Below are 24,327 nucleotides of genomic sequence, written 5' to 3'. Positions count from 1 at the left end.
TGGAGTCCGTTGCAACTGTGGACGAGGCAACGAAGTCTATGTCTTCCGCCGGCTTCACATCCTTGTCCCGTTCTCCGACTGACAATCGCCTCTCCTTGCGTCACTTGGGTGATTTTTAGCTTGCGGGTCCGAGGTTCGACATCCACTGAAGGGCGGGGCTCGACACGGTCTCTGTCACCTGGAATCCCTGTGTCCGACCCCGACAGTAACGGCGGCTGGGTGCCCACGACACTGCGGTGGACAGAGGCTTTAGGAACCTCTGCACCGTTTGGCTGCGGCGTCGTTGACGGCGCTGACTCTCCAACGGAGTTCGCAGCGGCTTGAGGAGGTAGCAGGTTTTGATCATCCATCACATCATGTCGCGCCGCCTTACGTAGGTTAGCGGGAGAGAGGTTGTACGTAGGCTGTTTAGGTTTTTATATTGGTAACGCCACGTAGCGCTCTGTATGAAAATCACTGGCTGTGCTGTGTGCAGTCTGTGGCTGGGTGGCATTGTTGTAATATTCGCTATTGTAGTGTTGGGCTGTTGGCTGTTAACAGCGCGTAGCGTTGCGCAGTTGGAGGTGAGCCGCCAGCAGTGGTGGATGTGGGGAAGTGAGATGGCAGATTTTTGAGAGCAGATGATCTGGACGTGTGTCCATCAGAAACAGTACGTTTGTAAGAATGGATGTCATGAACTGCTATATATATATATATATATATATATATATATATATATATATATATATATATATATATATGTATATGTATATATATATATATAATGACATTGTTTGTTCTCTATCAAAATCTTTCATTTGCTAACTACGCCTATCAGTAGTTGGTGCCTTCAGTTGCTTGAATCTTTTATTTAGTTGGCAGTAGTGGCGCTCGCTGTATTGCAGTAGTTCGAGTAACGAAGATTTTTGTGAGGTACGTGATTTGTGAAAGGTATAGGTTAATGTTAGTCAGGGCCTTTCTTTTGTAGCGATTATTGAAAGTCACATTGCGTTGCGCTAAAAATAGAATAGTGTGTGTCAGTTTAGTGTTGATCAGAATAGGTAAAGAGCGAAATGTCTGAGTACGTTCAGTTTTGCTCAGCTGTTTGAAAATCAAATAACGTAAGGGATTTACCAGCACAGTAATTCACCAATTTTTCGGTTGGCCATCGTATAGAACAATAGCGCGGCAGCCACCAACGAAAATATATGATGGAACGTGCTTCTTACGTTCTATGCGCACTTGTCGTACCCCGTAAGGACAGGGTACGTTTCGAATGTGTTCCATTTCTCCTCTGTGTGGCTCAAAACAGTTCCGTATGGCCGCAGCGCATCTACGACAAGGTTGGCAGGAACTTCGAACGGTAGTTCAAAGATGCGTAAGGTACGCACCCCCAAACCACCACGGTTAACTCCTACCACGTTCACATTACCGTCTGCGTGGCAAAAACGAAAGCTGTTTGCAGATCGCTGGAGGAGTCTGTCGCAGGCCGCTTCGTCAATCAGTTTAAGGTACACTGTGCTGGATACAATAGACAAATGAATGCCTATCAGTTCTTGTGGGTCTATGTGCATGATGTCTCGAAGAAACCGTTCAATTTCGTGGGCCTTCGGTCTCGTGTACGATGCGTTGAACGTTAGTTTAATTGTAGCTTGTCGACATGAGAACGCCATGGCGGGTCGTTACAGGTACTGTAAGGCAATACAACGACGCAACCGCCCGCCAGCGAGTAAACAACAACACCTGCCCGGCGCGCCGAGCCCCTCCGCACGGTATCACGGCTGACAGCCGACTGCATCTGAGCCACCGAGGGCACAGAGGATAGTGTGACTGCAGGGACTTCCATCTGGCACACCTCCCGTGAGACCCACACTCCCTACTTATTGTGCCGCACTATATTCATAGTGCCTCTGCCATTATACTCATTACTCGCGGCTTGTTGCCGATTCCTGTAAGAGTTCGGGCACTGTTTGTGCATCCGCACAGAAAATGGTCAAATGGCCGGTGAGCCTTATGGTGTCTGTTCTTTCGGACATGTCCGAAAGAACCGATACCATCGGTGAGCATTCATCTCGTTAGAATGAAATTACAATGAAATGAATACCCCTAGCTGCATACAGGCGTTGATATAAGTCAACGGGTAGTCTCAGGCTGGCATCCGCTTTTCCTCCCGTTTGTTTATGTGGTCATTACGGTGAAGGTGGCTGTCGATGGCTTATTCCTAGGCATTTCACTTCCGGTGATTGGTTGCCAACAGTGTAATGGAACTATGGTGGACCTTTTCTCCTGTCTGTGTCCAGTACGTTACACTCGTTCGCGTTCAGAGTCAACACTCAGACCATGAACCAGTCGTCGATACTCTGTAGGATTTCCTGCATTTCACTCGGCTTCTGGCAGTGGAAACTTCCTACACATAATAGCATCATCCCCGAATAGGCTCACGTTGCTTTCAAATTTATCCACTACATCATTTATATAAACTGTTAGTGGTAGCGGCCTTATAACACTCCTATGAGGGGGGCCGGCCTGTTTGGCGCTTGTTTGGAACCACGTGGCCGCTACGGTCGCAGGTTCGAATCCTGCATCGGGCATGGATGTGTGTGATGTCCTTAGGTTAGTTAGGTTTAAGTAGTTCTAAGTTCTATGGGACTGATGACCTCAGAAGTTAACTTCAATAGTGCTCAGAACCATTTGAACCATTTTTTTCCTATGAGGGAGTCCTGTTGTTATCTTGAAGGGTGTATGAACTGTCTTCAAAAATGTATGGGAATTCTCATTTTTGGGGCTCATATTAGCTGAGTTACTTTTATGTCATTGAAAGGACGTCAATGCCATTTCAGAACACCCTTTTACAAACATTTCACTGCCGCTAATCCTCATGGTTCAATAAAAAGTAAATCCGGTGCACTATTGTGTGGAAAGTGAGCTGCATTTCTTTTTAAAAAAGGTAACGAAAGTTTAATTTACGAAAACTGCTTAAAATAAAACAAGATAAGGCAGTTTGCCGCGCAGTGATTACGTAAACTCAGTTTGCCACTTCATATTCTTGCAGTATACAGACAGGGTGCAGCCGACTTGTCTGTCACAAGGTATGAATCTGTGGTATGATCTCAACTAACTGTCTGAGATTAAATCAGGAACAATTTTTATTTGGAAACTTTTTACATTATTTCAGTAAATGAATTTGTCTCTTACACAACAGTTAACCATTATGTCTGATTGTTTCACGAGAAAGGCATTCTGAGTAATATTCATAACCGTTCTTTACATTCAATCTCATTTACAAATAGTCAGATGTAGGTTAAATTAATTGGTATAACACATCGAATATAACCTGCACATGTATGTTCGTGTTCAAAATTAGGGTAGCTAAGGCTGTTCCAGATGAGACTACATGGGGGACGATGTAATCGGAATTTAAAAATGCTTCCTTCCACATTGCTAGCGAGAGGTTTTGACACACACCCTTTCTAATTAAGAGGCTACAGCTTTTAGATAGCTAAAACGTTTACATTTATCATTTTTGGTTGGTTGGTCGATTTGAGGGAGGGGACCAAACAGTGAGGTCATCCGTCCCATCCGATTACGGAAAGATGGGGAAGGAAATCAGCCGCGCACTTTCTAAGGAGTCATCCCGGAATTTGCCCGAAGCGCTTTAGGGAACTCACGGAATACCTAGATCAGGATGGCCGGAAGAGGGTTTGAATCGTCGTCCTCCCGAATGCGACTAAGCCAACTCGCTCGGTATCTATCAGTTTTGTTCTGTTAAGAACGATGTCCCCCCCATGAACCATGGACCTTGCCGTTGGTGGGGAGGCTTGCTTGCCTCAGCGATACAGATAGCCGTACCGTAGGTGCAACCACAGCGGAGGGGTATCTGTTGAGAGGCCAGACAAACGCGTGGTTCCTAAGAGGGGCAGCAGCCTTTTCAGTAGTTGCAGGGGAAGAGTCTGGATGATTGACTGATCCGGCCTTGTAACATTAACCAAAACAGCCTTGCTGTGCTGGTACTGCGAACGGTTGAAAGCAAGGGGAAACTACAGCCGTAATTTTTCCCTAGGGCATGCAGCTCTACTGTATGGTTAATGATGATGGCGTCCTCTTGGGTAAAATATTCCGGAGGTAAAATAGTCCCCCATTCGGATCCCCGAGCGGGGACTACCCAAGAGGACGTCGTTATCAGGAGAAAGAAAACTGGCGTTCTACGGATCGGAGCGTGCAATGTATGATCCCTTAATCGGACAGGTAGGTTAGAAAATTTAAAAAGGGAAATGGATAGGTTAAAGTTAGATATAGTGAAAAGATATAGTGGGAATTAGTGAAGTTCAGTGGCAGGAGGAACAACACTTTTGGTCAGGCGAATACAGGGTTATAAATACAAAGTCAAATAGGGATAATGCAGGAGTAGGTTTAATAATGAATAAAAAAATAGGAATGCGGGTAAGCTACTACAAACAGCATAGTGAACGCATTATTGTGGTCAAGATAGACACGAAGCCCACGCCTACTACAGTAGTACAAGTTTATATGCCAACTAGCTCTGCAGATGACGAAGAAATTGAAGAAATGTATGACGAAATAAAATAAATTATTCAGATAGTGAAGGGAGACGAAAATTTAATTGTCATGGGTGACTGGAATTCGGTAGTAGGAAAAGGGAGAGAAGCAAACGTAGTAGGTGAATATGGATTGGGGCTAAGAAATGAAAGAGGAAGCCGCCTGGTAGAATTTTGCACAGAGCACAACTTAATCATAGCTTCTTGGTTCAAGAATCATAAAAAAAGGTTGTATACATGGATGAAGCCTGGAGATACTGACAGATTTCAGATAGATTATATAATGGTAAGACAGAGATTTAAGAACCAGGTTTTAAATTGTAAGATATTTCCAGGGGCAGATGTGGACTCTGACCACAATCTGTTGGTTATGAACTGTAAATTAAAACTAAAGAAACTGCAAAAAGGTGGGAATTTAAGGAGATGGGACCTAGATAAGCTGGCTAAACCAGAGGTTGCACAGAGTTTCAGGGAGAGCGTAAGGGAACAAATGGCAGGAATGGGGGAAAGAAATACAGTAGAAGAAGAATGGGTAGCTTTGAGGGATGAAGTAGTGAAGACAGCAGAGGATCAACTAGGTAAAAAGACGAGGGCTAGTAGAAATCCTTGGGTAACAGAAGAAATATTGAATTTAATTGATGAAAGAAGAAAATATAAAAATGCAGTAAATGAAGCAGGCAAAAAGGAATACAAACGTCTCAAAAATGAGATCTACAGGAAGTGCAAAATGGCTAAGCAGGGATGGCTAGAGGATAAATGTAAGGATGTAGAGGCTTATCTCACTAGGGGTAAGATAGATACTGCCTGCAGGAAAATTGAAGAGACCTTTGGAGAAAAGAGAACCACTTGTATGAATATCATGAGCTCAGATGGAAACCCGGTTCTAAGCAAAGAAGGGGAAGCAGAAAGGTGGAAAGAGTATATAGAGGGTCTATACAAAGGCGATGTACTTGAGGACAATATTATGGAAATGGAAGAGGATGTAGATGAAGATGAAATGGGAGATATTTACTGCGTGAAGAGTTTGACAGAGCACTGAAAGACCTGAGTCGAAACAAAGCGCCGGGAGTAGACAACATTCCATTAGAACTACTGACGGCCTTGGGAGAGCCAGTCCTCACAAAACTCTACCATCTTGTGAGCAAGATGTATGAGACAGGCGAAATACCCTCAGACTTCAAGAAGAATATAATAATTCCAATCCCAAAGAAAGCAGGTGTTGACAGATGTGAAAATTACCGAACTATCAGTTTAATAAGTCACAGCTGCAAAAAAACTAACACGAATTTTTTACAGACGAATGGAAAAACTAGTAGCAGCCGACATAGGGGAAGATCGGTTTGGATTCCGTAGAAATATTGGAACACGTGAGGCAATACTGACCCTACGACTTATCTTAGAAGCTAGATTAAGGAAAGGCAAAGCTACGATTCTAGCATTTGTAGACTTAGAGAAAGCTTTTGACAATGTCGACTGGAATACTCTCTTTCAAATTCTGAAGGTGGCAGGGCTAAAATATAGGGAGCGAAAGGCTGTTTACAATTTGTATAGAAACCAAATGGCAGTTATAAGAGTCGAGGGGCATGAAAAGGAAGCAGTGGTTGGGAAGGGAGTGAGACAGGGTTGTAGCCTCTCTTTGATGTTATTCAATCTGTATATTGAGCAAGCAGTAAAGGAAACAAAAGAAAAATTCGGAGTAGGTATTAAAATCCATGGAGAAGAAATAAAAAGTTCGAGGTTCGCCGATGACATTGTAATTCTGTCAGAGACAGCAAAGGACTTGGAAGAGCAGTTGAACGGAATGGATAGTGTCTTGAAAGGAGGGTATAAGATGAACATCAACAAAAGCAAAACGAGGATAATGGAATGTAGTCGAATTAAGAAGGGTGATGCTGAGGGTATTAGATTAGGAAATGAGACACTTAAAATAGTAAAGGAGATTTGCTATTTGGGGAGCAAAATAACTGATGATGGTCGAAGTAGAGAGGATATAAAATGTAGACTGGCAATGGCAAGGAAAGCATTTCTGAAGAAGAGAAATTTGTTAACATCGAGTATAGGTTTAAATGTGAGGAAGTCATTTCTGAAAGTATTTGTATGGAGTGTAGCCATGTATGGAAGTGAAACATTGACGATAAATAGTTTGGACAAGAAGAGAATAGAAGCTTTCGAAATGTGGTGCTACAGAAGAATGCTGAAGATTAGATGGGTAGATCACGTAACTAATGAGGAGGTGTTGAATAGGATTGGGGAGAAGTGAAGTTTGTGGCACGTCTTGACTAGAAGAAGGGATCGGTTGGTAGGACATGTTCTGAGGCATCAAGGGATCACAAATTTAGCATTGGAGGGCAGCGTGGAGGGTAAAAATTGTAGAGGGAGACCAAGAAATGAATACACCAAGCAGATTCAGAAGGATGTAGGTTGCAGTAGGTACTGGGAGATGAAGAAGCTTGCACAGGATAGAGTAGCATAGAGAGCTGCATCAAACTAGTCTCAGGACTGAAGACCACAACAACAACAACCACAAGAAAGATGTGTTCAGTTTTTTTTGCAAGGAAGTTCTGTATTCAATAGCAAATTTGACAGTCAGTCGGTGAGATCGTATTTTGGTCAGTAATGGACAGTGCAGAAATGTATCGAATAGGAAAAACAACGGCCAACCTGGGCGCCTTTGTCTGTGGAACTCTCGACATCGTGAACGTACTGAGAGAACTGAATTTCGCAAGACCTCTGTTCGCGGTATCCATGTTGATTTTTATAGAAAAACATTTTTGTTCTTCAAAACCGCCATTACGCTTGATGATCAAACGTGTTCCATAATTCTACAACAGACTGACGTCACTGATATAGGTATGAAATAAAAGTTATTAATTTTCTGTTTTGCAAGCTGTTCTCTCAATATCTGCCATTTCAGCACTCGTGCGATATAAGGAAGCAGAACAACGTTAAACTAGCGTATCGTTAGTTGTGAGTGCGTGGCAAAAATGTGCCTTTCCGGCTTGAGTAATGCTGATGAGAAAGCGAACAATAAACACGCGTCACCAGGCCAAAACGTGGGAAAATGGAGCAGTGTTTTCTTTTCTCCGCTGCTCTTGTTTGATCAGTACAAATACGTACAGCTGGTGTGATATTAATTATGTACACATGCAGCATTAGTCATAGTATTCGGTGGTATTGACACAAAAAACTGTTATTCGGGTGTTTATTTGAAGCCGCTAAATATGTGGCAAATTTCAGATGGAAAAGCAGCAAATATTTGTGCATCGCTGTTTGTACAGCTTGTTGCCGAGAAATGTCAGCTCGAGTAACAATACCAGGTCAGCTGCACAAACTGGTGTAAGACTAGTGGCCGTAACACACAATTCAAACAGATTTTTTACCTTTCACGAGTGAAGATTGTTCTATTCTTTTACAAATAACCAGAGTTGTCGTACATAAGAATAGAGTAAATACTAAAGGAAACTTGTCATACGTCCAAAAACGTATAACCACGATCTTAGTTTTAGCCCATGTTAGGAAAGAAATAAAAATAAAAGAAGATAAACGAGAAATACTCTGATGTGAAGGTTCTTTAATGAGGATGTCGCAGCAATTCGGCAATTAATTGAGGTGGAGTGGTTCATGTTGTTTCACTGAATAGGTATTATTCTTTACGCTTTGGGGAATACTGCTGAGGATCTTAAATGGAGAATATTTGGATTATGGAAATAACGGTCGGAAGTGGCTTTACTATTTACTAACTTAAAGCCAGTACCAGTGGTCTAGGGGTAGCGTCTTTGATTCATAATCAAAACGTCTTTGGTCCCGGGTTCGATCCCCGCCACTGCCTAAATTTTGATAAATAATCAGCATTGGCGGCCGAAGGCTTCCGGCATAAGAAGTCAGCGTCATTCTGCCAACGGCCTTGTCAAAGAGGGCGGAGGAGCGGATAGAGGTTCAGGGCACTCTCTTGTCCTAGGGGTGGTAAATTGCTCCTAAAGGCGGAAGAATCAGCAATGATCAACGACATGAGGATGCAGAAGGCAATGGAAACCACTGCATTAAAGACACGTAACGTGTATCCACAGGATATGTGGCCTGTATTTGAAGAATTGTCATGGTGATCTCTCCATTGGAAAAAGATTCCGGAATAGTCCCCCATTCGGATCTCCGGGAGGGGACTGCCAAGGGGGAGGTTACCATGAGAAAAAGACTGAATAATCAACGAAAGGATAACGTTCTACGAGTCGGGGCGTGGAATGTCACAAGCTTGAACGTGGTAGGGAAACTAGAAAATCTGAAAAGGGAAATGCAAAGGTTCAATCTAGATATAGTAGGGGTCAGTGAAGTGAAGTGGAAGGAAGACAAGGATTTCTGGTCAGATGAGTATCGGGTAATATCAACAGCAGCAGAAAATGGTATAACAGGTGTAGGATTCGTTATGAATAGGAAGGTAGGGCAGAGGGTGTGTTACTGTGAAAAGTTCAGTGACCGGGTTGTTCTAATCAGAATCCACAGCAGACCAACACCGACAACGATAGTTCAGGTATACGTGCCGACGTCGCAAGCTGAAGATGAACAGATAGAGAAAGTGTATGAGGATATTGAAAGGGTAATGCAGTATGTAAAGGGGGACGAAAATCTAATAGTCATGGGCGACTGGAATGCAGTTGTAGGGGAAGGAGTAGAAGAAAAGGTTACAGGAGAATATGGGCTTGGGACAAGGAATGAAAGAGGAGAAAGACTAATTGAATTCTGTAACAAGTTTCAGCTAGTAATAGCGAATACCCTGTTCAAGAATCACAAGAGGAGGAGGTATACTTGGAAAAGGCCGGGAGATACGGGAAGATTTCAATTAGATTACATCACGGTCAGACAGAGATTCCGAAATCAGATACTGGATTGTAAGGCGCACCCAGGAGCAGATATAAACTCAGATCACAATATAGTAGTGAAGAAGAGTAGGCTGAAGTTCAAGACATTACTCAGGAAGAATCAATACGCAAAGAAGTGGGATACGGAAGTACTAAGGAATGACGAGATACGTTTGAAGTTCTCTAACGCTATAGATACAGTAATAAGGAATAGCGCAGTGGGCAGTACAATTGAAGAGGAATGGACATCTCTAAAAAGGGCCATGACAGAAGTAGGGAAGGAAAACATAGTTACAAAGAAGGTAGCTGCGAGGAAACCATGGGTAACAGAAGAAATACTTCAGTTGATTGATGAAAGGAGGAAGTACAAACATGTTCCGGGAAAATCAGGAATACAGAAATACAAGTCGCTGAGGAATGAAATAAATTGGAAGTGCAGGGAAGCTAACACGAAATGGCTGCAGGAAAAATGTGAAGACATCGAAGAAATATGATTGTCGGAAGGACAGACTCAGCATACAGGAAAGTCAAAACAACCTTTGGTGACATTAAAAGCAACGGTGGTAACATTAAGAGTGCAACGGGAATTCCACTGTTAAATGCAGAGGAGAGAGCAGATAGGTGGAAAGAATACATTGAAAGCCTCTATGAGGGTGAAGATTTGATGTGATAGAAGAAACAGGAGTCGATTTAGAAAAGATAGGGGATACAGTACTAGAATCGGAATTTAAAAGAGCTTTGGAGGACTTACGGTCAAATAAGGCAGAAGGGATAGATAACATTCCATCAGAATTTCTAAAATCACTGGGGGAAGTGGCAACAAAACGACTATTTACGTTGGTGTGTAGAATATATGAGTCTGGTGATATACCATATGACTTTCAGAAAAGCATCATCCACACAATTCCGAAGACGACAAGAGCTGACAAGTGCGAGAACTATCGCACAATCAGCTTAACAGCTCATGCATCGAAGCTGCTTACAAGAATAATATACAGAAGAATGGAAAAGAAAATTGAGAATGCGCTAGGTGACGATCAGTTTGGCTTTAGGAAAAGTAAAGGGACGAGAGAGGCAATTCTGACGTTACGGCTAATAATAGAAGCAAGGCTAAAGAAAAATCAAGACACTTTCATAGGATTTGTCGACCTGGAAAAAGCGTTCGACAATATAAAATGGTGCAAACTGTTCGAGATTCTGAAAAAAGTAGATGTAAGCTATAGGGAGAGACGTGTCATATACAATATGTACAACAACCAAGAGGGAATAATAAGAGTGGACGATCAAGAACGAAGTGCTCGTATTAAGAAGGGTGTAAGACAAAGATGTAGCCTTTCGCCCCTATCTTCAATCTGTACATCGAGGAAGCAATGATGGAAATAAAAGAAAGGTTCAAGAGTGGAATTAAAATACAAGGTGAAAGCATATCAATGATACGATTCGCTGATGACATTGCGATCCTGAGTGAAAGTGAAGAAGAATTAAATGATCTGCTCAACGGAATGAACAGTCTAATGAGTACACAGTATGGTTTGAGAGTAAATCGGAGAAAGACGAAGGTAATGAGAAGTAGTAGAAATGAGAACAGCGAGAAACTTAACATCAGGATTGATGGTCACGAAGTCAATGAAGTTAAGGAATTCTGCAACCTCGGCAGTAAAATAACCAATGACGGACGGAGCAAGGAGGACATCAAAAGCAGACTCGCTATGGCAAAAAAAGTCATTTCTGGCCAAAAGAAGTCTACTAATATCAAATACCGGCCTTAATTTGAGGAAGAAATTTCTGAGGATGTACGTCTGGAGTACAGCATTGTATGGTAGTGAGACATGGACTGTGGGAAAACCGGAACAGAAGAGAATCGAAGCATTTGAGATGTGGTGCTACAGACGAATGTTGAAAATTAGGTGGACTGATAAGGTAAGGAATGAGGAGTTTCTATGCAGAATCGGAGAGGAAAGGAATATGTGGAAAACACTGATAAGGAGACGGGACAGGATGTAGGACCTGCTAAGACATGAGGGAATGACTTCCATGGTACTAGAGGGAGTTGTAGAGGGCAAAAACTGTAGAGGAAGACAGAGATTGGAATACGTCAAGCAAATAATTGAGGACGTAGGTTGCAAGTGCTACTCTGAGATGAAGAGGTTAGCACAGGAAAGGAATTCGTGGCGGGCCGCATCAAACCAATCAGTAGACTGATGAAAAAAAAAAAAAAAAAAAAAAAAAAAAAAAAAAAATCTTAACGCCGACTGCTTTGCTGGGCTCAAATGGCTCTGAGCACTATGGGACTTAACTTCTGAGGTCGTGTCCGCTAGAACTTAGTACTTTAACCTAACTAACCTATGGACATCACATACATCCATGCCCGAGACAGGATTCGAACCTGCGACCGTAGCAGTCGCGCGGTTATGGATTGAAGCGCCTTGAACCGCTCGACCACCGCGGCCGGCCTGCTTTGCTGGCGTAGACTGTATGTGCAATAAAGATTTCTCTTTTTTTTCACTAATCGAATTTTTACATTGTTCACAAATTGCTGTACCATCTAAATTTTTAACGCTAATTGATGCTTTAGAAGCACGATCTTTTCCGAATGTATTTCTAGCTGAAAAGAGGTTCTGGTAGCTGGAATCTAAAGTTTTTGTTAATTATGCATTTTGAATTCTTGTGGTTATATTTCCATAGAAACTTTCATTCCGTAAAATATTTCTTTATGTCTAACCAAGAAGTGAGATACCAGTTTTCATAATTTAGCTCTAAAACCTTTTTTTAATGTAACGAAATATTTTCTTAAAAAATGTCATCCACTGTTTCACCCCCTTAGGGGCAGAGCTTCCAAAAAGACAAACAGAAAAGCCGAGTCTTCGGTCCGGCACACAGTTTAAATCTGCCAGGAAGTTTCATATCAGCGTACACTCCGCTGCAGAGTGAAAATTTCATTCTATGAAGCCAAATACAAGTTCGTACATTTAATATTGAAAATGCTTTCATAATTAAATAATTTCATATAACTTTTCATTCACTGTTTCACTTCCTTAGGGCGCTTACTTCCCACAGCCACTGAAATATATATTTTTCAGTTTCCAATCGAGAAGTCAGACACCAGTTTTCAATAGATGTCGCTTTAAAAATGGTTTAGCAGTTCTGTAATAATAATTTATTTTCAAAAAAACTTTCACTTTCTGTTTTATCCCCTTAGAGGTTGAATTTCTAAAAATGCTGAAGCACGTATTTTCTTTTTTCTGACTGAGAAACCAAACACGAATTTTCGTAGTTCTAGCTTCAAAATTGCATTATTAGCGACATGTTTTTAAATGCCTTTCATCCTTTATTTTACCCCCTTTGGGATGGAATTTCAAACAATCCCTTCTTAAATGATACCTACAGTGTAAGAGCAATATCATCTCCAAATTTCAAATTTCTATCCTTTGCGGTTTGGCCCGGACTATGATGAATCAATGAGTGTGTGAATGTGTCTGTCGGGACATTGCCTTTCATATAAATACAGACTCACACAAATAAATAACATCTTAATTTCTTATAAAGCTCAGTCACCACTAAACGTGCGCCATTGGTCGAAACAAGACACCTGATGTGGACGACAGAATAATTGCAATCGCTGGCAGAACATGACAAAATCTGTTTACCTCTCATGCAAGATGTATCTCAGACATACGAGTAACTTCAAGAATAAATATAGCGCCCCAAAGAGAACGAGTAGCTGGCAAGTGGGAATATTACTAAACCATCAACTTAATAAGTAATGGTTGCAAAATACTGACGCGAATTGCTTAGAGAAGAATGGAAACACTGGTAGAGTATGACCTCGGGGGGTCAGGTGGGGTTCCAGAGAAATATAGAAAAACCCAAAGCAGTATTGAGCAGTACGGCTTCTCTTAGAAGACAGGTTCACGAAATGCAAACCAAATTTACAGCATTTGCAGATTTAGAGAAAGCATTTAACAATGGTGACTGAATTGCACTCTTGGAAATTCTGACTTCGAAAGGAGTGAGCTTCCTTTTGACCAACTAAGACCAAGTTCAGTTCTTCTTCTTTCTTTGTTATATTCTGTTTTTCAGTACGCTTTCTCTCCTTGTTGCTCCTGATTGCCCACTTGTTCTGCCTTAGAACCTGTCTAAATTTATCTTTTTATCCTAAAAAAGGGAAGCAGAAGTCGAGAAAGGGGTCGGATAGGGTTGTAACGTATCACCGATTTTATTCAAACTGTACACTGAGAAATCATTAAAGGAAACCAAGGAGAATTTTGAAAGGGTATTAAGGCTGAGAGAGAAGAAGAAAAGACTTTGAGGTTTGTTGATGACACTGAATTCTATCACAGTCGTGAATGGTCTTGGAAGATCAGTTGAACGGTATGGGTAGAGGTTATAAGGCGAACATCGACAGAAGCAAAACTAGAGTGATGGAATGTAGTCGAATTGAATCAGGTGATGCTGAAGGAAATAAGAAATAAGACACTAACAGTTATTTGGGCCGAAAAATAAATGACGATGGCTGAAGTAGAGTAAATATAAAATGCACACTGGCAGCTGCAAGAAGAGCATTTCTGAAAAGGAGAAATTTGTTAACAGGAAACGTAAATTTATGTTTGAAACTTCCTGGCAGATTAATACTTCCGGACCGAGACTCGAACTCGGGACCTTTATCTTCCGCGCGCAACTGCTCTACTGATTGAGCGACCCAAGCACGACCGACGACCCATCCTTACAGCTTCACTTCGCCAGTCCGTAAGGAAAAAGTCCCGAGCTCGAGTCGCGGTTCAGCACACAGTTTTAATGGCTCAAAAATGGCTGAAATGGCTCTGAGCACTATCGGACTTAACAACTGAGGTCATTAGTCCTCTAGACTTACAACTACTTAAACCCAACTAACCTAAGGATATCACACACATCCACGCCCGAGGTAGGATTCGAACCTGCGACCGTAGCGGTCACGCGGTTCCAGACTGTAGCGCCTAGAACCGCTCGGCCACACCGTGCGGCTCACAGTTTTAATCTGCCAGAGAGTTTCACATCAGCGCGTATTCCGCTGAAGAGTAAAACTCTCGCTCTGGATAAATTCCAGTGCTACGAAATCTTTCCTGGACGTATTTGTCTGCAGTTAAACCCTGTACGAAAATGAAACGTCGTCGAGAGATGAAGAGGCTTGCACAGGATACAGCTGCTTCAGACGAGTCTCTGGAGTGAAGACCACGACAACAACAACCACAACAACAACAACAACAACAACAAGAATAACAACAGGAGAAAGTAGACTGGTGAAGAGGTCGGTGGTGTCATTGAGCGAGGAGGGCAGTGGTAGAGGAATCGGGAGGAGGGCGGTCCGGGTTCGCAACTAGCCACCCAGATTTAGATTTCGCCTTGGTTTCCCAAATCTATTACGGTAAATACTGAGTCGGTTGCTTTGAAAAGAACGTAGCTACTTTAGTTGTCCGCCCTCGACCAAACTGAGGCTCCGCTCTTAGTCCACGGGAGGTTGAACCTCACTCTACCTTCCTTTTTAAGTGTTTCGCGTTCAAAATTCCGAAGGTGGAACGGATAAAATGCAGGCAGGGGTAGGTTCCGTCAAGAACTACATTCTGGGTGATTTCCGTTGGAACTGAAAGTCAGCTGATGTCGCAATAAGTGAGCAAGTGACAGAGCACAATTTTTCTCACAGTGAAACAGCAACAATATCCTCTATGCGATTCTACCAAAGAAAACTCAATTATCTTCCGTTCTGATAATTGAAGGTGAGTTATTTTACTACTTATTTCCATGGGCACTTGTTCTTTCCAAGATCTATTAAAGAATCGAATGATATAATACCGTAGTGTAAGGTACAATAACAAGCGCCATATGCTACGTGACTGTCACTTATCTTTAAATTATACCGGGGCAGTTCTACTTATCACCTTGAGAGGTAACGGCCTGTTACAGGCCTTTCTCCTCACGTTTTATCCCATTTGCATACTGGATTTTCATTCGAGACTCTCCTGTGTCGTTTACTTTCCGATTCAGTTTTTACTTGTCAACTTTTCACCGATATTGAGGGTTGATTACATGAGTGGTTAGGGGCAGCTTGTAGCAACGTGGGAAACCTACCTCCCTTGTACCTAACCTAACATTTCTTTCCTATAGTAGTTTTTTTTTCCTCACTAAATGCATGTGGTCTTGGCCAGGGAGCCGGCCACGGTAGCCGAGCGGTTCTAGGCCCTTCAGTCCGGAACCACGCGGCTGCTACGGTCGCAGGTTCGAATCCTGCCTCGGGCATGGATGTGTGTGGTGCCTTAGGTTAGTTAGGTTTAAGTAGTTCTAAGTCTAGGGGACTGATGACCTCAGATGTTAAGTCCCATAGTGCTGTGTGCCATTTGAGGGCACAGAGCGCTGTCAGTGGTATTAATACAGTCTATAGCGCTGCCACCACACAAACATATGAACAGGCTACTTACAATGGTACAAGACGTTGATTCCGTCGTCGATCAATAGTGAGGGCATACAGACTCCCAGTAACGCGCCGTAAGGCCGAGGCAGTGAACGGAAATTACGTTGAAAAATAGGCTTTTGTAGCCAAAAAGAGAGGGGAATAATATGGTCTATTGGAAACCCGAATAAAACCCGCTTGTTTTTAGAAAAAAATGTGTTTCATTACTTACTGATCTCCCCCCTCGTAATGAAACTACAGCTTCTCAGAACAATGTGGGGGTCCGCAGCTCGTGGTCGTGTGGTAGCGTTCTCGCTTCCCGCGCCCGGGTTCCCTGGTTCGATTCGGGGCGGTGTCAGGGATTTTCTCTGCCTCGTGATGACTGGGTGTTGTGTGATGTCCTTAGGTTAGTTAGGTTTAAGTAGTTCTAAGTTCTAGGGGACTGATGACCATAGATGTTAAGTCCCATAGTGTTCAGAGCCAAGAACAATGTGGCGTTCATTAAAGAAATTGTGACCATGACGATTTAGATTAGATTAGTACTTGTTCCATAGATCATGAATACGACACTTCATAATGATGTGGAACCTGTCAGGTTAATAAAAGGTGTCTATACAAGATATTACATTACACAAGATATTACATGACAATATTTTGGTTGGTGGGTGGGGAAATTACCCACTTACTATATCGAGAAATTCATCTAATGAGTAGAAGGAGTTGCCGTTCAGAAATTCTTTTAATTTCGTTTTTAATGCTATATGGCTATCTGTCAGAGTTTTGATACTATTAGACAAGTGACCAAAGACTTTTGTGGCAGCATAATTTACCCCCTTCTGAGCCAGATTTAACCTTGAGTAGTGGAGATCATCCTTTCTCCTAGTGCTGTAACCATGTACACTGCTATTGCTTTTGAATTCGTTCGGATTGTTAGTAACAAATTTCATAAGATCAATATGATGGAATCAAAACGGGTACGTTTGGATCTGTCGTCTGACGCTTTCCCAGTTAGCCACTGAGCCACCCACGTCTCTTCTCCTCCGGCTCTTCAGGTGTTAATTCTTTGTCTGTTATGGTGCCTGTCTCATCTTCGATCTTCCTAGGTTCTTTACCCGGACAGATTCTAGTTTCAGACTTTGTAAAGTACTCTGTGGCAGTTCTTTCTGGTGAGATTTTTACTTCATTTTCCTCCGCTGTTTTCAGTTTTGTTTCCTTCGTAAAATATGGATGTTAAGACCCATAGTTGAGCAGGGAACTCATTTTCACTCGAGTGAAAACAGCAGAAGGTTCTACACTCCTTGGAAGAGCTGCGAGTGACTCGATCCTTTCAGGGGTTACCCTCCCGGCTCAGCCTCCGCTGGCAGAGAGCGGCGGAATGTAAGACTGGTCTCCTCTACAGCAGAACAGGAAATCACTGATGGAAGGGGGAGAATTCTATTCGTGGAGTCCTCAGGTGATCACTTGCCCCTATCCTTCTGTGGGCTCCAGATATGTTTCCCTACTTAAAAAAATAGCCCCTCGTGTATCTGCAAATTTCCAAACTTTGTTTGACTTCACACAACTTTCCCACGGAAAGGACAAAGTTTCCAGAAATTTCGACAAACAAGTCTGTAAGTGAGAACGGGGCGGCATTCGTTTCTCGTTTCCTGATACACGTATCTCGCTGGCGGATACATCTTCAACTTTATGGTGGGGACTAGGGATCGGGCTTCCAGATCCCTCATTGGAGGAACACTTAGGCTCTTTCTGGGACTGACTAGAAAAGATCGTGCGGGATGCCTTTCCGGTGTCTGAAGGAAGGCTGCCAAAAATTGAGAGTGGCGTCCGTAGTCATACTGGTATTCGGATACGTATGAGTATTCTGATTCGAAGCTACTCTGAACTCTACGCCAGTACGTGATTTTCTTGACTTCGGTCTCGTATCAAAACTTTGAAGATTCACTTTGAACTTTGCGAGCATTCACGACAAGTAATCAGGAGGATGACAAGATCCGCAGCCCAGCAACAGTTAACAGCAGCCGCAGTTCGGTAGCCACGGTAAGGCAGCATATGCAGGGCACCTCCCTGACTTCTGGAATCGAGATATATTGAGGGAAGAGGAGTTCATCCTTGGTTTCTATTTTTTAGTCTTCCTAACTTTATCTACTCGCTTCACGCACTGGTATGGAAGTTTTCCTGGCATTTGATTCTTGCTTCAAAGGGGATTTTTTTCGCAACCTCTCACGTTTTGTTTCGTAGTCTAGTTGAGGTGGCGCAGTGGTCAGCACACTGGACTCGCATTCGGGAGGACGACGGTTCAATCCCGCGTCCGGCCATCCTGATTTAGGTTTTCCGTGGTTTTCCTAAATCGCTCCAGGCATGTGCTGGGATGGTTCCTTTGAAAGGGCACGGCCGACTTCCTTCCCCATCCTTCCCTAATCCGAGCTTGTGCTCCGTCTCTAATGACGTCGCTGTCGACGGGACGTTAAACATCAATATCCTCCTCCTCCTCTAGTTGACTCATTGGAGCTCACCCACCGAGTGAGATATGTTTCTGATTCTTGCTTTATTCATTGGTCTGTTGTGTGCTTCTGTTCGAATTGGTGCCTTTTTCGTGTAATTACATAATTTTTGGAAACGTAACTTTTGTCCTGTATATGTCTCGGCATCATCTCAATCGTAATTGCGTGCTAGTGACGACAGTCACAACCATTCATTTTCTTATCATTGTTCTGTTTCAATTACGTAAATTCATCGTCATGTTATTAAATAAACTCGACGTTTGTGTGTCCTCCGTGGTTTTTTCCACACTGTTTGATTAAATATTATTTTGCCAGATCAAACTCTATCACTCAGAATCCATGAAAGTACACTACTGGCCATTAAAATTGCTACACCAAGAAGATGACGTGCTACAGACGCGAAATTTATCCGACAGGAAGAAGATGCTGTGATACGCAAATGATTACCTTTTCATAGCATTCACACAAGGTTGGCGCCTGTGGCGACACATACAACGTGCTGACAGGAGGAAAGTTTTCAACCGATTTCTCATACACAAACAGCAGTTGACCGGCGTTGCCTGGTGAAACGTTGTTGTGATGCCTCGTGTAAGGAGGAGAAATGCGTACCATCACGTTTCCGACTTTGATAAAGGTCGGATTGTAGCTTATCCCGATTGCGGTTTATCGTATTGCGACATTGCTGCTCGCGTTGGACGAGATCCAATGACTGTTAGCAGAATATGGAATCGGTGGGTTCGGGAGGGTCACACGGAGCGCCGTGATTGATCCCAATGGCCTCGTATCACTATCAGTCGAGATGACAGGCATCTTATCCGCATGACTGTAACGGATCGTGCAGCCACGTCTCGATCCCTGAGTCAACAGATGGGGACGTTTGCAAGACAACAACCATCTGCACGAACAGTTCGACGACGTTTGCAGCTGCATGGACTATCAGCTCGGAGACCATGGCTGCGGTTACCCTTGACGCTGCATCACAGACATGTGTGCCCGCGATGGTGTACTCAACGACGAAGCTGAGTGCACGAATGGCAAAACGTCATTTTTTTCGGATCAATCCAGGTTCTGTTTACAGAATCATCATGGTCGCATCCGTGTTTGGCGACATCGCAATGAACGCACAATGGAAACGTTCATTCGTCATCACCATACTGGCGTATCACCCGGCGTGATGGAATGGGGTGCCATTGGTTACACGTCTCGGTCACCTCTTGTTCGCATTGACGACACTTTGAACAGTGGACGTTACATTTCAGATGTGTTACGACCCGTGGCTCTACCCTTCATTCGATCCCTGCGAAACCCTACATTTCAGCAGGATAATGCACGACCGCATGTTGTAGGTCCAGTCTGGGCCTTTCTGGATGCGGAAAATGTTCGACTGCTGCCCTGGCCAGCACATTCTCCAGATTTCTCGCCATTGAAAACGTCTGGTCAATGGTGGCCAAGCAACTGGCTCGTCACAGTATGCCAGTCACTACTCTCGTTGAACTGTGGTATCGTGTTGAAGCTGCATGCGCAGCTGCACCTGTACACGCCATCCAACCTCTGTTTGACTCAATGCCCAGGCGTATCAAGGCCGTTATTACGGCCAGAGGTGGTTGTTCTGGGTACTGATTTCTCAGGATCTATGCACCCAAACTGCGTGGAAATGTAATCATATGTAAGTTCTAGTATAATTTATCTGTCCAATGAGTACACGTTTATCATCTGCATTTCTTCTTGGTGTAGCAATTTTAATGGCCAGTAGTGGAAATTATTCAGTTGAAATGCGCAGGTCTTCCAACCATAAGCAGTAGCGAGGCCTCTGACGAATTCATGAGCTTGTTGCATAACGTTTTCCGATGGTCGTGGTAACTTTTTTAATTTTTTAATTTTTCAAGTAGCCTATAAGATTCATGGGAGTAATCTATCGTTTTATATGATCTGGGGTGATAGATTGATCACCAGTCCGATGTGCATACCTGAGGAACACCTGACGATCTAGAGATCTTGTTCACAGAGTAGCCGGCTTTTGGTAGCCTTAAAAAACTCAAATTACGTCAGTCATTTACTGTTTGCAGATACACGTCCGGAATTTTGGTACACCTCTCAATCGCCTCACTTCAGTACCGTAGCATCCCATTAGAGGGAGCGAAGCCAAATGTCAACAGCCATATCCAGTTTATCAATGGTGGGCACCATTTTCTCTTGACATCTCTGAAGGGATGTGGTGCAACAGTACCACAGACATGTAGGCCTACCGGCAGACAAACAATACATTTGTTATGGTACTTTAGTTGTTTGGAAGTTGAGCTGTGCATGGCTCATGTGCCCGCCATCATGTATTTTACACCCTCTTTTTAACGTACTTCCACCTCAATTCGTTAATTTAAATTAGCGGTGTCACTGAGTTGCTGCTTTGCCTGACCGTGAGCGGCGTTAGCAGCGCGTATCGACATATCCCCTCTCACAGTATCTTTGCTCGACTGCTGTTACTTCCCAGTCGTTGTGTTCTGTAAGCCAGTTCGGGTTGCGAGTTCGGTCTGCCAGTCAGTTGGAACGTGTCTGGATCACAGTCCGGACCTGCCAGTCGGGGAGTCGCAAAGCGGCACTAGTGCAGTCGGGTTGGAGCAGCAGTGAGGTCTGCGTCGACATGGCTCGCCCGACCATTGCCGCCGGTCGGTTGGTGCGGACCAGCGTGGATATCTCCGTGCGGTGCAGTCGGCTGGGTCTGCTGGCGGTCCCTGCGCAGCGTCGGGGCGTGTGTGGAGCTGTCTGATCGCTACGAGCTTCGTGGCTCACAGACCCAGGATGCCCAAGTTGAGTGGTGCGTTAAGTACCCAAGCCACGCCCGTTTCAGTGGTTTGCTGTTGGGCAGCTTTGTCTGTGAGAAACACAGTGTTTGTAGTGGCGAAATAGAGCCGCTGTGCGGTGGAATTAACAATTCAGCTGCACAAGCTGAATTTTCTGCCTTGGGGCTGTTAGTGTTCCGGTTACCTGACCTGGCCACTGATGTAATTTGAGGTAGCGTCCTTGCCTCATCTGTTGTCGCTGTCCAACATGGTGTGTAGTTTTGACAGCTTAATACATGTTTCATTGTGGATAATCACGTCTGTAACAGTTTGGTCTTTGGGTTTTCATGTACCGACTGGTGGCTAGCAAGTCGTTTGGTCGGTCGGTCTGTGACTGTCTGTTGGTTGCGTTACCGACGGATCAAGTGTAGTTGGGCCCACCACCTGTCTCACCTAAGTGAACGTTAAAGTTTCTAGGGCAGGCTCAACCCCCCCCCCCCCCACCCCGCCTTCCGCTTCCACCTGCTGTTGTCTATAATGTCCTTTTCATGGGTGTTTAATGGTCTGTGTGGTCTGTTGGTAATCTATTATAGCCAATGCCTTTTATTGTGTTTTATGTAAATCAACTGTGGGCCTACTGCCGCTTAAAATCTTATTCTTAAATTTAGTTATTGTCGTTGTGTTGCTTTTTCATTTAGTGTGCATTCGGCCACTGAAAACATAAAGATTAATTTTTGGAAAATCAACAGTGGGCCTTCAGCCACTTAAAGCCTTATTCTCAAAATTTCCCCTTAAGCTAAAGCAATGCGGCCTTCTGCCTTAAGAGATTATTGTAATATATTTTAAAATTTTGAAATTTAATTGTGGCCTTGAGCCGTTTGTATTCTGCCTTGTATAACTTTGTTCTATCCACTTTTGCCTTGAGGCTTTCCGCCTAGTGGTGATTATATATATATAGTAACTGGGCGTCTTCAGTCACTTAAAATTTATCTTGTTGCTTTTTAAGATTTCTTGTTTGGAGGCCTTCAGCCGTGAAAGAATTTTATTTTGAAACTCGTAAAGGTTCGGCTATGTGCCGTTTCGGTTTAAAAGTGTTATTAAATTACAGTAAATCGCAATTTTAAGGTGAAGCTCACCGTCATCTTATTTGGCCCTTTCCACAATCCTAATCACCTGTTCTACCCTATGGGTTTAGCGGGCGTCTCAGAGGTGATAGTCAAAGCTTTTTGCCTATCCTTCATAGATGCAGAACAACACGTTATTCATTAATTGCAACAATGAATGTCAAGCATCAGCGAACCGCCATTCTCGGTGTGTAGGGGCCAGTGATGAAAGCTATCATCCTCCTGGACAGACCCCGTCAGCGCCTGCTGAATAAATAGTGTCTCGACCAGGGAGAGCCACCCGACGCTGTCACGACAGCGAAAGTAATTTCGGTCCGCGAGTGGAACCTTGCGGAACTTCCGTCTCGCCGTGACAGCTCGCTCGGTGCCCGCCGTTGCGGCACGCTGTGACCGCCAAAACCTTGGCCGGCGACCTGCCTCTCCACTGACCCACTTCCCGAAGACGCACACCACGGTGCCGAAACGGCGTTGCGGAGAAAGAGGAAGAGAAAGGCGAAGGAGGAGGAGGCGCTGCCAGAAATACGCGGCGTGTTCTTTTGGCCGCCGGCGTCGCGTGCCGACCCCGGTGTGGCGTTATTGCGAGCAGTTCTGTGGCGAGTAGTGCTACGTGGACGCAGTGGGGCGGTCAGGGGCGGCAGAAATAACGGCGGGGTCTCGCGGTCGCCGTGGAAACGACACTGCCAAAACAAATTTCAGAGAGGGGCGGGAGCAGAAAGGTCACAAACAGAAACAAAAGAAGTGTTAATGAAATGTCGAGGTAACGTCATAAAAAGATAATCCAGAAATAGGCAGTTCAAACTACCGTGGAGGAGAATCATCAACGAAGAGATACGTGGAACTGTCTGATAGAGTCGCTACTGGTATGAAACTGTGTGCTGGACCGAGACTCGAACTCGGGACCATTGCCTTTCGCGGGCAAGTGCTCTACCAACTGAGGGACCCAAGCACGACTCACGCCCCGTCCTCACAGCTTTACCAGTACCTCGTCTCCTTCCAAACTTTACAAAAGCTCTCCTGCGAACGTTGCAGAACTTGCCCGCAAAAGGCAAAGGTCCAGAGTTCGAGTCTCGGTCCGGCACACAGTTTTAATCTGCCACGAAGTTTCAATTCAGCGCCCACTCCGCTGCAGAGTGAAAATCTCATTCTGGAATCATCCCCCAGGCTGTGGCTAAGCCATGTCTCCGCAATATCCTTTCTTTCAGGAGTGCTAGTTCTGCAAGTTTCGCAGGAGAGCGTCTGTAAAGTTTGGAAGGTATGAGACGAGATACTGGAAGAAGTAAAGCTGTGAGGATGGGGCGTGAGTCGTGCTTGGGTTGCTCAGTTGGTAGGGCACTTGCCCGCGAAAGGCAAAGGTCCCGAGTTCGAGTCTCGGTCCGGCACACAATTTTAATCTGCCAGGAAGTTTCATATCAGCGCCCACTCCGCCGCAAGTTCAAAATTTCATTCTAGAGTCGCTACTGTTGCCAGATCCCCAGCAGCTACACCTACTCACTAAAAATGCTGTTAACACGTAGTGCAAGGTGTAACTCTGTATATGGATCCATTAACTGCATGTGGTATTTGAAATAGTTACTCAGGTTTTTCATTTCAGATGGTTTCAGGACCAATACCAGCTGGAATCGCAAAAACTGAACAAGGCCACACGGCTCGATGAAATCTATGTCAGATTCCAAACAGAATTTTAACTATACTTGCACCGTCATCAGTGGACCAAAACCCAGCCGATGATTCCAACGAATGACTGTAATTTGTACGTTCCTAAGAACCCGATCTCAAACTACCTTGAACGTTTTCTTCATGTCTTTATCCGCTGCCATTCCGTTTCATTACAGAATCAGTCTTTCACTCTGCAGTGGTGAGTGCGCTGTTTTGAAACCTAATACTAATATGGGTCAGAACTGCACAACAGGAGACGGTTCATTAACTGTCGAATAAGAAGTTACTCATAAATGAACCAGATTTTAAGCAGATAACTTGGAAACCAAATGTGTGACGTGCGTATTTTCTTTTTGTTCCAGGTGAGTCATTGACACGTGGTATATGGTCCGACAATCCACTGCCTTCTCTCGGTATGTACTCTGTGCATCTCTCATGTAGATTGTGAACACCTACTTTT

The sequence above is a fragment of the Schistocerca serialis genome, chromosome 12, assembly GCF_023864345.2.
Source record: "Schistocerca serialis cubense isolate TAMUIC-IGC-003099 chromosome 12, iqSchSeri2.2, whole genome shotgun sequence".
NCBI lineage: Eukaryota > Metazoa > Arthropoda > Insecta > Orthoptera > Acrididae > Schistocerca > Schistocerca serialis.
The sequence above is the reverse complement of the archived record's forward strand: the minus strand, read 5'-3'. Positions refer to the sequence as shown.